A 17,235-nucleotide genomic window follows, 5' to 3' on the forward strand; every position below is an offset into this window, starting at 1 on the left:
GTACTTCTTTCCCAGAACAGCACCCCTGGCCTCATCCAGCACCCGTTTCCCAGCACAGCACCCCTCATCTAGCACAGCTCCCCTGGCCACATCCAGCACCCATTTCCCAGCACATCACCCCTGACTTCATCCAGCACAGCTTTCCCAGCACAGCACCCTCCCTGGCTTCATCCAGCACCCCTTTCCCAGCACAGCAACTCTGGCCTCATCCAGCACCTCTTTCCGAGTACAGCACCCCTCATCCAGCACAGCTCCCCTGGACACATCCAGAACCCCTATCCCAGCACAGCACCCCTCATCTAGCACAGCTCCCCTGTGCACATCCAGAACACTTTTCAAAGCACAGCACCCCACATCCTCCAGCACAGCACCCCTGGCCTCTTCCAGCACCCCTTTCCCAGCACAGCACCCCTGGCCACATCCAGCACCCATTTCCCAGAACAGCACCCCTGACCTCATCCAGCACACCTTTCCCAACACAGCACCCTCCCTGGCCTCATCCAGCAACCCTATCCCAGTACAGCACCCCTCATCCAGCACTGCACCCCAGGCCACATCCAGCACCCCTTTCCCAGTACAGCACCACTGGCCTCATCCAGCACCCCTCTCCCAGCACACCACACCTGGACACATCCAGCACCCCTTTCCCAGCACAGCAACCCTGGCCTCATTCAGCACCCCTTTCCCAGTACAGCACCCTTCATCCAACACAGCTACCCTTGACACATCCAGAACCCTTTTCCCAGCACAGCACCCCTCATCCAGCATAGCACACCTGGCCTCTTCCAGTACTTCTTTCTCAGCACAGCACCCCTGGCCTCATCCAGCACCCCTTTCCCAGCACAGCACCCCTCATCTAGCACAGCTCCCCTGGCCACATCCAGCACCCATTTCCCAGCACAGCACCCCTGGCCTCATCCAGCACCCCTTTCCCAGCATAGCACCCCTCATCCATAACAGCACCCCTGGCCACATCCAGCACCCCTTTCCCAGCACAGCACCCGCATCCCAGCTGACTTACTTAACAGGCAGGGCCAGGCAGCTGAGGCCAGCCTGGCTTGTTTTTCTTGCTCCTTGATAGACTTTATGGGCTGCTGGAGGAGCCGTGAGGTGTGACTCACGAGCTCCGCAAAGGCCCATGAGAGGCGTGGCTACAGCAGCCCTCCCGTGGTCATTTTACTTGTAGACAGAATAAGCTTCTGCATATGTGCAGAAGCTCATTCTGACTACTGCTCAATTGGATCTGGACTCCGATAGCAGTAGCTGCAGCTGTCTCACTCCACCAATGGTCCTAGGCTTGGGGATCAGGATGCCCCTAAACATTCCAGATGCCCCTGGGCATTTGCCTATAATGTCTATACCTAGGGCCGGCTTTGAGGACAGCCAATCAACAGTGAGCACATAGCGCTCTATGGAAAGGGTGGTTACTGTAAGTCCTTGTCAAGAGCGGGTCTAGTAACTTACCAGACGTGGGCAGTTTTGTGACCATCTTCACATCAGTGCGATCTCAACTCATTGTCCTGGTATATCTGCACTATGGGCCTGATTCAGCAAGGAATGCACAGGAGAGAACGCACGCACTTGGCCAATGTTTCTTCTCTGCACATGCGTATGCAAGCGTGCACGAAATAGCCAGTGCGATCGGGTTATGGTACGCAGACAACACGCAGTGTGGACGCAGACCCCTCCAAAACTGATTGACAGGAAGTGCCCTTTGAGAGTGGTGACGAGAGGGTGCTCAGGCGAACGCAGGTGTTATAATGCCATTATAGGTGTGTGCATAATTAAGGCAGTGCGGCATCATACACAGAAATACCATAAGCTGTGCACAGGAAGCGGCCAAATTTCTGCTGCAGGTCAGGTCAACCACTATTATGCTAATAGTCCGATGGTTCTCGTTGTTATCTTGTTTACACTATCTTGCTTTTGAACAGTGCTGTATATACCCACCGGGCAATGTTTTACTTTTTGGTCTGTATCATGTCATTTTTATGTGTGTAAATAAATATATCTTTTTTACATACATACCCTTTACAAAGAAAACATTTTTTTTGAGGTGGTTATATATAAGCACCCAAGACAAATATTATCATTATTCAAGAATTTGTTCAAGGGAGAAGGTGTCTCCATTTATATCTGGAATGGCTGCTTTGTGAAAAAGTACATAGCGCAAATAGCATCACGTATTTTTTATTTGTAGATTTTATTGGACACTTGTTTCTCTCAGCACTTCATATTGGACACCTGCTTCTCTCAGTACTGCATATTGGACACCTGTTTCTCTCAGCACTGCATATTGGACCCCCGTTTCTCTCAGCACTGCATATTGGACCCCCGTTTCTCTCAGCACTGCATATTGGAAACCTGTTTCTCTCAGCACTGCATATTGGACCCCCGTTTCTCTCAGCACTGCATATTGGACCCCCGTTTCTCTCAGCACTGCATATTGGAAACCTGTTTCTCTCAGCACTGCATATTAAAATCTAACCAATGTAATAATTAATCTTGCATGTATTTAAAAATCTAATGTGTGGTTAATAGTTTATTGTAGTGTAGTGTTTTGTGGTATAGTGTAATATAGTATGCTAGGGACGGTTCTAGACTTTGCAGAGCTCAGGCCAAAAGTTTCCTTTGGTGCCGATTACTCTGGGGGCATGACCTGATTAGGGGCGTGGCTGTAAAAAAAAAAGAAGAAAGAAAATTATAATAATTGCGTGGCTGCTGCACAACGGCGGTTGGGGATCTGTTTGCCTGAGGGGAGGGGTGCCATTTGCCTAGGTGGATCCATTTGTCTAATTCTTACCTTGTGAAGGTGCAAGTCCCGATGCAGAGTTAACCACCAGCCGCAGTCCGAGTGTACACAGGGAAGCCAGCTACATGGTGTCTCTCTCCCATCCTTTGCTGCAGACGGAGTCCCGCAGTCAATGGTGAGGCTCTCTGATTGGTCCAGAATAATTCCTCCCAGAACGGCACATGCGACGTCGTCACGTCTGGCACCGGCATTCCGGGGGACTGGGACTCCCAGTGGTAGAGAACAGCAGCCACACGATATAGCGCGGCCACAGTTTATAACTATAATGGCAGTGGGCAAGAGCGGGCGCAATCAGAAATGCTGCAGTGCCCAGGGTGATAGCCCTGCTTGCCTGCCCCTAGAAGCTCCATTGTATACACCATACAGTGCGAGATGCCCGGTGCCACTGAGACTTTCCTAGAGGTGTAGCATACCCTATATTTGCACCTTATTCATATTGCGGACACAGCATAAAGCCGCTCACAGTGTACCAGAGGCTCTAGGCTGCGGCATCAACCATACAGGAATTTGTTTTACACACATAGAAAGTAGCAGATGAGCCTCAACAGGATTCGGTGTGAGGTAAAGCTGTGGCCCCTGCATCATAGCACTTTGTATAAAGATTCAGACTCATTCGCACACAGATGTACAATTGTTGCACATTAAAGTGATCAGTGCAATCGAGTAAAGTGGTTTTGTTGCTTCCAGTTCTTTTAATTGTGTGAATAAGAGGCACATTTTGAGCCAGAAAGATGCTCGGGGGTCTCCGAGTCGCACGGGACATGGTGCGGCGTGAGGGTGTTTGGCGTGACTGATGCCACAGTGTACGAGGACTGGATAGTGTAGTATAGTGACGTACAGCTTCTTTTGTGCTACATGATGCGAGATACATAGGACCTAGATGTCGTAACACGCATCGCTAGTTTTGTACCTTTTTTGCGCCACATAGAGTCTTTCTCGCAATGCACCCACACACAAGCAGGATTATAGTGTACTGAGGGTTTAGGATTTGCACGTTTCTTGACAGCATGGCGCGATGTTATGTTCTTGTCACACTGATTTGGTGCGGAAAATCCACGAATGGTGAACAGGGTACTTTGTGCTTTTATCACAGTACAGAACAGATGCAAATAGGTAAATAATTAAACAATGGAAGGTGTGACGCATTTTTGTGGTGCACCAGACTACTTGCCATTAGTTCAGGATCGGTTAGTGAGGACACATCTGTATGGTGTTGCGTACTGTAGTGTAGCGCAGTGTAATAATGAGTAGAACGTCCTAGGAATTATAGAGTAAGGAATATAATAGGGCAGTTTATCCAAGGAAAGGCTTCAAAATCAGAAGCTGTAGAATATTTACTATTTACAGCAATAGTAAAACTGTACTATAAATGTGAAACAAAGAAATCTTTGGGCAAAATTTAGTAAGCGGCGGTTTCTATTCCATTCTAAACCCCGGCGGTTTGGTGGCGGGTTTTATTATTTACTATTTATTTATTACCAGTTATATATATATAGCGCACACATATTCTGCAGCGCTTTACAGAGAATATTTGGCCATTCACATGTCATTTAGAACCTGCTGCAAAACCAAACCCCCGTTTTTTTTTAGAATAGAATAGAAACCGCCACCAAACCCCTGGAGTTTAGAATAGAATAGAAACTGCCACCAAACCGCCGGGGTTTAGAATAGAATAGAAACCGCCACCAAGCCCCTGGGGTTTAGAATAGAATAGAAACCGCCACCAAACCGCCGGGGTTTAGAATAGAATAGAAACCGCCGTCAAACCAACGCTTAGTAAATTTTGCCCTTTGAGTCAGACCAGGAAATATAAACTAAAATATACGCATTACACATAAATGACCACTAGATGGTGCTTGTGGCTTACATTAGAATATTTGGTTTACACATCCTCAATCTTATTATACTGGAACTTGGATTACTGTTCTGTCACAGATTGTGGGGCCTATTCATTATGTTAATTATCGGGATCCGAACGGACTCCGATAATTAACATTGTAACTCGCCGCAGTTACCAGAGCAATTCATCATTGCTCCAGCGCGGTGACAGCTGATGCAAAATCAGCTGTCCCTGCAAGCGACTTCACTGCTCCTTTTCGGAGCAGTGACGGGACTGCGCATGTCCGACCTACAGGTCACGCATGCGCACAAGAGCCCCGACGTCCAGCGGAAGGAGCTGGACAGGGGCGGAGGGATCCAAAATGATCCCTCATCGCAGCCCGGACCTCCTTCCCATAGCGAAGGAGCGGGTTTGGGGTCCCCAGAACAGGAGCATTCACCATCTGGAGATGGCGAATGCCCCCGCAGTCAAGCTCCGTCCCCATACTAGTGTATGGGGACAGCGGGCCATTCTGAAAAAGGAAGGTAAGCAGGGGATATATGTGATATCTCCTGCTTTACCCTCTTGATGAATGGCCCGATAACTTAATTTTACCATTGCAGGTGATAATGTGCTTTTTCACCTGCTTTTGTGAAAATGAAGTGATGATGAATAGGCCCCTGTGTCTCTATAGCACCTGGCTTTATGTAGCTACAGTATATAGACATTTTTATGGCGTAATGACCTGTCTTATGAAAGAGTTCTGTGCTCAGGAGTGCACACATTACATAGCATAAAAATCTGCATTGAATGTAGCGTATATTGAATGTACTACTGGAAATGAGGAAGGAACCTCATTACAGGGGTTGGGTTTGAAATCCCGGAGGCTGAATAGCTGCCGGGTGAAATACCGACGCCGGAAGCCCGAACATGAAGAATCCCGACGGCTAAGGTAAGAAAGCTGCGGCTGTGTGTTTGTAATAGCAGCCAGCCAATGAGATTCAGACAAATTCTCATTTGGTGCTGCTGCGTCTGCGGAGGGAGCTGGCTGGAGCTCACTCATTAGCTCTGTCTTCCGGCTCCCCCCCCCAGCAGCATGTGATGGGAGAGACGTCATGACATCTCTCCCATGCAGGAGAAGAGCGGGCCGGGACTCAGAGCGGACAGTAGCGGTCGCGTCAGGAGTGGGGATCAGGTAAGTTGTATTTTTTTTCTTCTATGTGTGTGTGTAAACCTGGCACAGCAGGGGGGGCACTGAAATAGGGGGTGGCCGCTACTGGGAGCACTTAATGGGGGGGTGTCCGCTACTGGGGGCACTCTATAGAGGTGGCCACTATTGGGGGTAATTTAGGGGGGATGGCCACTACTGGGGGCACTGTATAGGGGGGACTACTACTGGGGGCACTGTATAGGGGGGACTACCCCTGGGGGCAATGCAGCATAGAGGGGATTACTACTGGGGGCACTGTATAGGGGGGACTACTACTGGGGGCAATGCAGCATAGATGGGATTACTACTGGGGGATTACTACTGGGGGCACTGCATAGGAGGGGGAGGGGGTCACCAGTCTATTACATTGCCAGGGGCGCTTGGATCCCTAGATACACCCCTGGTTGTGTGATACCTATCAACAGTTTTAAAAGTTCCTGTGGTCATTGGAAAGATTGCGGTGCTACTGGAGGGGCGATGAGACATAGGGGGCGTGGTAAAGTCACATGGGGCTTGTCATTCCTTTTCCCTGTGGTGTGCTCCCCTCATACCTCTATAACAAATTTCTTCCTCCACCACCCCACTGTAATACATGTCCCCTGTATGATGCTTATCCAGGGCTAGATCAAGGGGCACATGGGCCTGGGGCCGAAAATGTTGAAGGGCCTATACTGAGAATGGTAGTGACCAGTGCTGTGCGGGTGTGGCCTAGTCTGTGTGGGTGTGGCCAGAGTCACATGGGTGTGTACACCCCTATACCCCACTTTTTCCCTAGATAAATATAGAAAACTAGTCTTGTGAGAAAACTAGAAAAACTATTTGAATATTTTTGAGTTCCGGTGACTGTGTGGCATACTTACCTACTCCCCTCACTCTGCTACTCTGGCCCTGTGCTTATCTGCTATGGGGTGAGGGCTGCGAATCATAGAGGGGAGACTTTGATCATGTCTGCATAGTTAACAAGGGGGTGGGGCCAAATGATGCGATCCTTGTAGAATTGCATCATTTAGCTCCGCCCCCTACATGCCCGACTGCCAATCCCCAGGTCAATTCTCCCCATTCTGCCCACTTCACTAGGAAGTGGGCAGAATGCGGGAGAAGTGGGGTGCAGGGGGGTACCCAAAAAATCGTGAGTTCCCGGGTAACAGGGGGCATGGCCTATACGCAGGAGGTGTGGTCACGCCCCCTTAGGAAAAAAAAACAAAGGAACATTTTTTTAAGTGGCACTGCGCGCTGGGAGGGGGGCGCTGTGAGCCCCTCAGCCCGGCGCACAGCCAATGGGGGGTGCGTTCAGCGTGATCGCTCCCCCATAGGCATAGGAGACTGCTCCAGCTGCTGCTTAGCAGCTGCGACCAGTCTCCCACTGCAGCCCAGCACACAGCAGTGTGTGCTGGGCTGCTGTGATGTAGAAGGGAGGGGGGCGGTGCCGGACCAGGGCCCCCGCCGGGCCCCTCCAGCAAGCCCGGGCCCGGGTAATTTGTACCCGCTGCCCCTCCCCTCTCGGTGCCCCTGGATGCAGCACATAGAATTTTACAGAGTTTATCTATTTTTTTCTCCCAGTGGGGGGTGGCCCCACCTCCCTGATTTAGCCATGCCCCCACTCAGTCCACGGGCCCTGTGGATGTCTCAGCGGCCCTGCTTGAAATTAGGCGTAATGGTGCACAAATCTGCACTGTGAAGCTATAAATTACCTCCAGCGTAGTTAATAGATCAATAGAACCAGATAAAGAGTTTTTGCTCTGCACTTTATCATACTTGAATACTCTCCCGGGACTGTCAGGAGCCTTGTTGAGTGTTGGGGTCCGTACCTCACCTTCGGCCCACTGTCCCGTCACCAGCATGCATTGTGGGCAGGAATGATGATTCAAATTGCTTTGTCTTTACACTTCGACTGCATCCCTTCTGGTAACGTCATGAAGTCATCAGCACCTCTTCTATTTATAGTTATACCCGGCCTTGGGGGCAGCTATGAAAAGGTATGGGAACGGAAATGGATGGAGAGGCTCATAAGCATCAGGACATCTTACTGCAGCCCAGTTTAGCCATACTTTTTATTTCTTTCTTCCTTTATTAAGGGGTCTAGTTACTAAGCAGTGTTAGGAGACAGAGTGAAAAGAGATAAGGTGCCAGCCAATCAGCTCCTAACTGTCATTTTTCAAGCACAGCCTGTGAGATGACAGTTAGGAGCTGATTGGCTGGCACCTTATCTCTTTTCACTCTGTCTCCTAACACTGCTTAGTAAATAGACCCCTACGTGTCTGTTTAAATATAACTAATATAAATATGTATACAATCTGTAGTTGAGAAATAATGGTGATTTATACTCCCTTTGCATTGAATAAAGTTTTTACACTAATAATCTAGAGGCCGGCCTGCTACTCTCATGCCCCTTTCAGACCGACGGCCCAGGAAATACACAGGTCTATCAACTAGTGAATTTCCAAGGTCTCATGGCCTGATTGAGACCCGTTCGCGAGCGCATTGCACTCGCAGGCGCGTCAATGGTGGACCAGTGCGCAACACGCGTGCGCAAGCCCCGTAGCGAGTGAGAAATCACTCGCTCTGGGGCTGGCAACAAAACGGGGCAGCTGTAAATGTTGATCGACAGCTCGCCCCGTTTTGTAAGTGGGTAGGGGGATGGCTGAGCAAACGGAGGCGTTCCCGAAGGAACGCCTGCCATTTCTGGGCGGCCCTACTGACATCACTCGTGATGTCAGTAGTGGACTTCCTGCTCTATATATCAGCGCGTCCTTCTGTATATGCGTTGTACATGACTTTCTATTATGGCCAGCTGCGCAAGTGCCAACGTCGGACGGCGCATGTGCGAGCAAGCAGCAGCGGTGATCTTAGGCAGACGCCATATAAAAATGGTGTTAGCTGCCGGGGCTAAGCTACGGATTGCATTCCGGAGTTTGGTAAATCTGGCAGCTTGGCAGGGACCACGGCAGATATGGAAAAGATTTTGCATGTACGTGACGTGGTAGGAAGCGCTTAGGCAGAGACAATGGAGAAATCCGCAACATGCTTGTGTATGAAGCACTTTCAGCAAAAGAGCATAATCCTGCATATGCAGGTACTCAGGGCCTGATTCTGACCCGCTCGTGAGCGATATGCGGTCACAAGCGGGTCGATGGTGGGGCACTGCACAAGCCCTGTAGCAAGTGAGAAATTCACTCGCTCTGGGGCTCACTACAAACGGGGGGGGGCGGCTGTCAATGTTGATCGACAGCTCGCCCCGTTTTGTAGGTGATGAGGGGGGGGGGTGGCTGGACAAACGGAGGCATTCCCGAAGGAACGCCTGCCGTTTGTGGGTCGGCCCTACTGACATCACACGTGATGTCAGTAGTGAGCTTCCTGCTCTATTAGAGCAGGACGTCCACCCAAGCTTGCAGGACCTGAGACCCTACCACAGGGTCTCCTCGCAAGCCTGATGGTCGCGATAATCGCGACCATCTCCTGCCCGCTCGCACTAGCTGTGGGTGGGCACCCACAGCTTTGCGAGCGGACAGGAAAAATATAAAATAGATTCCTCCCCGCCCTGATTCAGAGCGAGCGCACGCAAATAGCATCCGCCTCTGAATCAGGCCCTCAGTCCTCAACCCTGGTACACCCTGGTTTGCATTCACCCATAGCAGAACCCAGGTCGGTGCGCGTGCACCAAGAAAAACCCAGGATAATTAGGCTATGTGGGAAAGGTGTATTAATGAAGTAAACATACTTACACCGGCTTCTGTGCTGGGGCAGAACCATCTAATTTGCCAGAAGTTGTAAATGAGATTCCACAAAGAGTAGCTGGCCAAGGTGTGTGTTCTTTTTATTGTTTGTTAAACCTTTGAACCCCGCTGCCCCCTGTGACCACATCTGTACTGTTTGTTTTCTGCTCTTTGATGGCAAAAATAAACGCTGTCGATTTTTCCCAAGGGAAACCGTTAATCACAGTACTCAGTGGCCAAATGATCACCTTCATCTCCTACATGGCAGCAGAATATATTATCTGATATTATAGTGCACTGTAAATGCTGACACGTCAGGGACCACAGGAAAAATCTCCTTTTTATGTCAGCTCATATCCACCAATTGATCATTTGAATTGTAAATATTCATATTCGTCTTTGCGTTGTTTTGTGTTTCTTAGAAACAGCGCTTAAGTTTCTCAGCAGCATTCAGTTGTTGTCACACGAGCAATTTACATGCTGGGGCTTTTCCCGTTTCAGAAGTACCCATGCCTAAATCTTATAAGACTTATAGCCTTATTATAGCAGCTGTACATGAGCGATTACCGAGGGATACTTTCCATATGAATCATAGGAACTGATTGTTGTGTTTTAATGTGGAGGGATTAAATCTTTGCATTGTAAACATGGTGTTTAAAGCATCGGTGTGACACAACCTAAAGTTTTTCAGTGTTGAAGCGCGTTGCAATGCAACAATTGTGACTTGCTGCCAAGTGCTATATATCACCACCCTATTAATGCATTACTGAAATTATGGTGCTAAAAGGAGGGTTATATGTTTATATATAAATATATATTGCATTCCAGTATGTGTTTTAAAGTTTATGACCGTGCACAGGTGATATTTTTGAAGAATTAGGCTTGCTGCATACAAATTATATATGTGTGTGTGTGTGTATATATCAGGGCCGACTCCCGGCCCGTTAGCATGCGCCCTGTCATCGCGCGCATCCAAAATTGGGGGCGTGTCCTCATTACCATAGGCCACTCCCCCAAAGTGACAATATTAGGAGGCGTGCCCACATGGCACGCCTCCAAATAACGTCAGGCTGGGGGTAAAGCCTAGCCCTCCGTCACTGGCTGGGCTTCCCCCATCCCTCTCCCGTCAGTGAATGGATGCCGCACGCATGCGCGCGCTACATCCTTTTACACTCCGGGGGTCCGGCACTGCCGCACAGCTGCGGCGGTGGGGGTCCCCAACCTTCCAATTTGACCACCCGCGGGCCACTTCGGCCCACGGGTGGAACAGTACTGTCCCGCTGAAATCGGGATGTTGGGGAGGGGTGCGCCCTCTATGGGTCGAACACCCCTAAATCCGGCCCTGGTATATATATATATATATATATATACTTTTGGGTTCACAGTGCAGAATCTGAAATTTGGAGACCTTGGATCTGCAGTCCACAGAAGGGCTGTTAAACCCTAAATAAAAAAAAGGCTCAACTAGCATTAAATGGCAAGCTGTAAACATCACAAGCTTAAGCTGTATCTGAGCTTAAGCTGTAAAACTTTGATGCTGATGTACACATAGGAACGTGGTTGACGCGGAACGTGGACGTGGCGGAACGTGGTTTGCAAAGGGACGGGTCGCAGCCCCCAAAAAACACTTGAAAGGCGCCAGTGATTTACAGACGCTGACGGTCAGGGGCTGGGCATTATAGCAATAGGCTGCACGTCCCCTGCACTCCACGGGGGAGGAGGAGGTGTAACGTGCGGTCTTTTAAGTTAAAAGACTGCACATTACACCTCCCCCTCTGTGCAGCGCAGAAGGTGCTATAATGCGCAACCCCTGCCTCCTGCTCCACTGTGACTCAATCTACTCCTCCCTGGTGGTCCTGCCCATTTCTACCGTGGTGGCGCCTCCTTCTCCCATGTGGTACTGCCTTTGCTTCAAACCTGCAGCAGGTAAGTTGGAAAGGGGGAGGGGAGTGGAAAAATGTAATTATATCTTGCCTCCCCCCAGCATGAAAACGTTCGGACCCCCCCCCGCATGTACATAAGTAAAGATTTATATACTGTATATAAAAATATGGTAAGCAGTCATTATGTTGTCATTCAGAATGTATTTAATTAGTTTTGACTCCGCGAAAAAGTTCCGCCTACCCGACTTTTTCACCTACATCGCCTGTTTTGGACGCAAAAGCTTATCATGCGCGTCCCGGCTTATCGCCCTATTCAATTACTAAACAGGCAAAAACGGCAAGCGGCGAATGTGAAACAGGCGAAAAGTACTGTCAGAATGGGGGAAATCAGTCTGAAGCCCCCAAAAAGATGCACTAACATTGGGAATTACTGTAGAAGTGTTCCAATAGCCCTAATAAAACTAAGTGGGGTACTGAAGTGGTTTAAAATCCTTGTTATTAGCGTCATTGTTAAAGTGGTGAAGAATGGCATTAAGCAGTATTTATTGGTGAAAATAAGTAGTCCTGACAAATTTATGGTACATGAAAATGGGGGCGAGCATATTTTATGTCTCTAAAGTGAGGTTTAAAAAACATGAAAAACGTACTTGTTGCATGCACCTGTAATCCCAAAAACCCCTGACCCATCCTTGCAGACCCCTTAGAAGGCTATTTCTCTAGTTTTTTTTAGTTTTTATACTTGTCCTCCCACTTTTTACTTTTTCGCCCCCAAAATGAAAGTACTTTTTTGGGGTGTTCTTAAGTTTTTCCCCTGGATTTTTTGACACAGTTGTCCTTTGAGGGGGCTGTCCAAGGGTTCTGAGTGGTTTCCCCACGTTTGCATCCCAAAATAAAAATCTTCCACATCTTATCTCCTGCCATATACATTGCATTGACTCATTGACTTTCTGCGTAGGCGAAGACCCACAGGATTTGAATTTGGAGATAAGTTCCGACCAGGCGAAAAGCCCCGATCCGCGACACTTTTCCGCGGAAAACGGCTTTTCGCTTCTAATTGAATACGGCCCATGGTCTGAATGTTGACATGTCATTCCACACCCATTAAATGTACATATAGTATATAGTGGATCTCTCACCGGAATGTTTCAAAAATATTTTAAAAAGTTAATATTCCCAGCTGAACACAGAAGCAGGAAGACGTCACTGTGCAAATTACTGCTACGCCAACGATTGAGCAATGAACTATTCAGGGAGACTCCCTGAAACAGTAGCAATCTCCCTGACTCCCTGAAGAGCCTAAAAATCTCCCTGATTCTACATTACCCAATTAAGAAGATGTTACATATATATTTATAAACATAGATATATACATTCAAATGGGTTCATTTGTATCATTCCCCTGCATTGGTTATAAGGCACAGTGATCCCTACGGCTACATGCATTTTCTGTAATGTATCAGTGTGTTTTCATAAAAAAAAATAGATCTTACTAACTTCCTTTGGGCTCGTTTACAATTGGATGTCAGTATTATGACACGCCCCCCTGATGTAGCAGTACACGCCCACTTTACTGCCGCATTCATAGGTGCTGCTTTCACAATCTCCCTGAAAAGCTTTTTAAAAAGTAGGCAAGTATGAGGTATAGTATGCTGCATGACATTATAGAAAAACAATAAGATTAAATATATAACGCCCGGATATCACACCTAAACGCGCTTCCGTGGTCATTAATATATGTAGATGGTTCCCCTTTTGCTGCTGTAACGGTCACCATTTTTCTCGGCAGTCTTGGAACGTTATTGTGGGGATTCACCTCTATTTAGCCAGAAGAGCATTAGGGGGAGATGTATCAAACCTTTTAAAGAAAACAAGTGGAGAAATAGCCCCTAGCAACCAATCAGCTCCTAACTATCATTCATAAAGCACATTCTATAAAATGAGATCCATAAACTGATTGGTTGATATGGGCAACGTCTCCAAATGTCCACTTTAGAAGGTTTGACGTATCTCCTCCAAAGTGATGTTGGGCACTAAAGGGGTAAATTTAGTAAAGTGAGAGTTTTTAGAAGTGGAGATGTTGCCCATAGCAACCAACCAGATTCTAGCTATTATCTTCTAGAACACAGGTTCTCAAACTCGGTCCTCAGAACTCCAAACGGTGCATGTTTTACAGGTTTCCTCACAGACTCAAAAGTGATATAATTATCTCCACCTGTAGATCTTTTAAACTGTGTCAGTGAGTAATTAATACACCTGAGCACCTGCTGGGTGACCTGGAAAATGTGACCTGTGTGGGGTCCTGAACACCGAGTTTGAGAACCTCTGTTTTAGAAGGTGCTAGTTAAATGTTAAGTAGAATCTGATTGGTTGCTATGGGCAACATCTCCACTTCTAAAAACCCTCACTTTAGTAAATATATATCTGAAGGCCTGGCTTGTAGTATATCAGTGCTCTTTGAAGGCTAGTCACATATTACCGCATCAAACTCCGGAAGCCATTTTTAATGGGCTTTGCATTGTGCACTGCGAGGCCCTGACATAAATAAATAGGAAAGGGCCTTCCCCAAACCGTAACCACAAAGCTGGAAGATTCAGCCTGATGTTATTTCGTAGTGCCAGACACGCATGGTAAATGCAGAAAGCCACAAGCTCCTGGGTGCCATCACCATTGCTGGACCGCTGTAGTTGGTTACAGCTTGCAGTTATAGCATTGTCGCAGAGCATCGTGGGTGTTTGGTTCCTGGCCAAGCGTAACATCTATGGTGGATGCTGTGACCTTTGCACTTACTCATGCAATAGATTAAATTAATTTCTTACATGATATAGTGATGTCGCCGAGGACGTCCTTGGCTGAGGGGAGCCTGGAAATGTGTGGGAGACAGGTACAGTTAGCATAGTGGTTACCATTACTGCCTCCCAGAGTTCAGTTCCTGACTAAAGCATCATATGTGTGGAGTTTGCATGTTCTTCCATGTCGCGTGAGTTTCCTCCAGCTGATCCGGTTTCCTCGCACATTCTAAAAACATACTGTTAGGTAACTCGGCTGCTGACAAAAAATGTAACCCCATTGTGTATCTGATAGGAAATATAGATTGTAAGCTCCACATCGGCAGGCACTGATGTGAATGACTGAAATATTCTCTGTAAAGCTCTGTGTAATACTATATGTGTGTGCTATATAAATAACTTCATAAATAATAAATGTATGAGGGGGGGCATCCCCAGCACTACGAAATCCTGTGTTTACACTAAAGGTGCGTACACACTGGGCGATTAGGAAAGACAGTACGATTATGAGCCATATTCAATTAGAGCGGATCCGCGATACTTTTCCGCCTCCCAGACATTTCACCTACATCGCGTCTTTGTAGGCGGAAAAGTATCGCGCGCGTGCCCGCGTATCCCCGTATTCAATATGGAAGTACACGAAAACGGGACCCGGAGAAACTTGAACAGGCGGAAAGTACTGTCAGATTTGGGTAAATCAGCCTGACACACCCCAAAAGATGCTCTGACATGGGGGTTAGCTATGGTACCCCCCGATTTGGCTTGCTGAAGGTATTTGGTGTTTTTAAATGGGCTGAATAGCTGCTAAATAGTGTTTTTCTATACGTGGTGCGGAATAGTATTCTCAAGGTTTTTTTCAAGAAAATAAGTTATCCCAGCAAATTTGGGGTACTTGGAAATGGGGGTCATCATATTTAAAAGTTGCTAACGTTAAGTTGAAAAAATCATGAAAAATCCACCTGCCGCAAGCACCTGCAATCAAAAAAACACTTGGGGCATACTTGGGGACCCCCCCAGAGTCAAGTTCGCTAGTTTTTATCTTTGTCCCCCAACATTTTTTTTTTAGCCCCCAAATTCAAAGTGATTTTTTTGGGTGCCCTTAAGCATTTTTTTTTTTAATTTTGACACAGTTTACCTTTAGGGGACTGTCTGAAGGCTGCACGGGGGTTCATGCAATGTTGCACCTCAAAACCCCAATTCTGAACTTTTTCCGCCTGCTATTCATAGGCGAAACTTTTTCACCTATTCCATTGCATTGACTTTCCGCCTAGGCAGAAAGTCTTTCAAATTGAATACGAAGTAAAATCAAAACAGGCGAAAATGACGTCATCGGGGAAAAGTTTTTGCCAAAAACATGCGAAAATGGCTTTTCGCTTCAAATTGAATACGGGCCTATGACATTGTAATCGTACAGTCGTTCCTGATCCCCTGTAGTGCCTACACTGAACGATATGTCATTCAGTGCAGGCACCCTCCATCATTCCTGAACATGGCCAATCTGTCGTTATCGGCAGATTGATTAGCATGTTCAGGCGATGATTGATGTCGGAAACGACTAGCAGAAGCGCATCGCTGTTCATTTCTGACATTATAGTTCACGATTTGTGCACGATTACTGAGCGATTGCACGACTGTGATGTCGTCATCGTGCAATCGCTCAGTAATATCGCCTAGTGTGTACGCACCGTAAGCGTATTTGGTTCGCACTCGTTGCGCACCCACCTCGATTTCTGCTCCCAGCCTTATATTGTCTAAAAATGATGATACCAAGCGAAAAGCAGCAATAAGAACGCCAGGGGGGGGGGGGGGGGGAACACGTTCAGCAGCGGCTCCAATCTGAGCACAATAATCTCACAAATACCAGCCGTGCAACCCGTAATCCTGCTTAACATATTGTATATAAATAAATCTAAATGTATGTCTGCATATATTTAATTAAAATGAGACTTTTCCAGAGGGGCTGGGGTCAGCGCAGTTGGGGGTCTTTGGTTCGTTTGCAGCTCCCATCACACAGAGCAGAAGAGGTAATTGTGAAAGGAGGGGCTGGCGAGTTGTGAATACCAGTGATTAGCTGTGGGCCTTTTCTCTATCCACCTTCTTTTTGTATAATTGGCCGTCTGAATGCTTTCTTCCCTCTTTTCCACTTGCTCAGATCAAGTGCTGAGGAAGACGCAGCAGCTGGGAGCCTGGCTGGCTGGGAAGGACCCAGATCAGGAGTCAAATGAGAACATCAGGAGGAATCTGAACTTTGCTTTTTTTTTTTTTTTACAGGATTTAAAACTTGAAAAATTACTTTATTTCTAATGATTTTACAGGTGAGTTTTATATCTCTGGCATCAAAAACATTCATTTTTTTTTCATTTAATCTGCGAACGATTTGTTCAATATTTCTGTTATTTTGTATTGTGGGATTTAGGAACTGTCTTACGCACATTTTGTAGTTATAAATCCGGTGACGTGTACGTTACTTTCATCCTGGTCCTATTATTTCCAATGGTCTCTCTCTTTTATCATTAAGATTTAAAAAATAAAAATTTGCAGGGACGGTTGAAGAATTTGTTGACCTGCATCCTGTTATCTCATGCACTTTAGTAATCTATAATCAGAGACAGATCATCCATAAGGCAACCTAGGTTGTTGCCTAAGGACCTGTGGACACTGAGGGGCTCAGATTAGTCTAACCCCGATTTTATACGTTTTTTTTTCTTTTTGAAAAACGGAGGAAGGTGACCTGCCTGGGGCCTCATGGTATCTGTCTGCGGTATTCAGTGGGTCGGTGATATCATTAGTCTTTTGAAGTCAACATTAAGATAAAATAAATACCTTTATACCTGCCTTGCTGGTCACATTAATATATAATTATTGCTGCATAATCCAGTATAAATTGATGATACATTTATCCATGACTGTCTCTGGTTGTCCCTATTTTCCAGATTCTTTTTCAGATTTTTAAAGATGTCTTTAGGAAGTTTTTGTAGCTGACAGCGTCACTGCTCTTTACATCAACCAGAT

The 17,235-nt window shown here is 47.0% G+C and overlaps 1 protein-coding gene across 3 annotated transcripts in view; it reads left to right on the forward strand.

The window, feature by feature from the left end:
* The first annotated feature begins 16,378 nt into the window (after positions 1 to 16,378).
* COL14A1 (collagen type XIV alpha 1 chain) overlaps positions 16,379 to 17,235 on the forward strand; it is a 254,844-nt gene continuing 253,987 nt past the window's right edge. For all 3 annotated transcript variants that reach the window (XM_088450204.1, XM_088450206.1, XM_088450205.1), the window contains exon 1: positions 16,379 to 16,538. The gene's annotated coding sequence lies outside the window, so the exon portion shown is untranslated. The remainder of the gene's footprint in view (positions 16,539 to 17,235) is intronic.

Source organism: Taudactylus pleione, unplaced genomic scaffold (assembly GCF_031769625.1).
Source record: "Taudactylus pleione unplaced genomic scaffold, aTauple2 ptg000510l, whole genome shotgun sequence".
NCBI classification, from domain to species: Eukaryota; Metazoa; Chordata; class Amphibia; order Anura; family Myobatrachidae; genus Taudactylus; species Taudactylus pleione.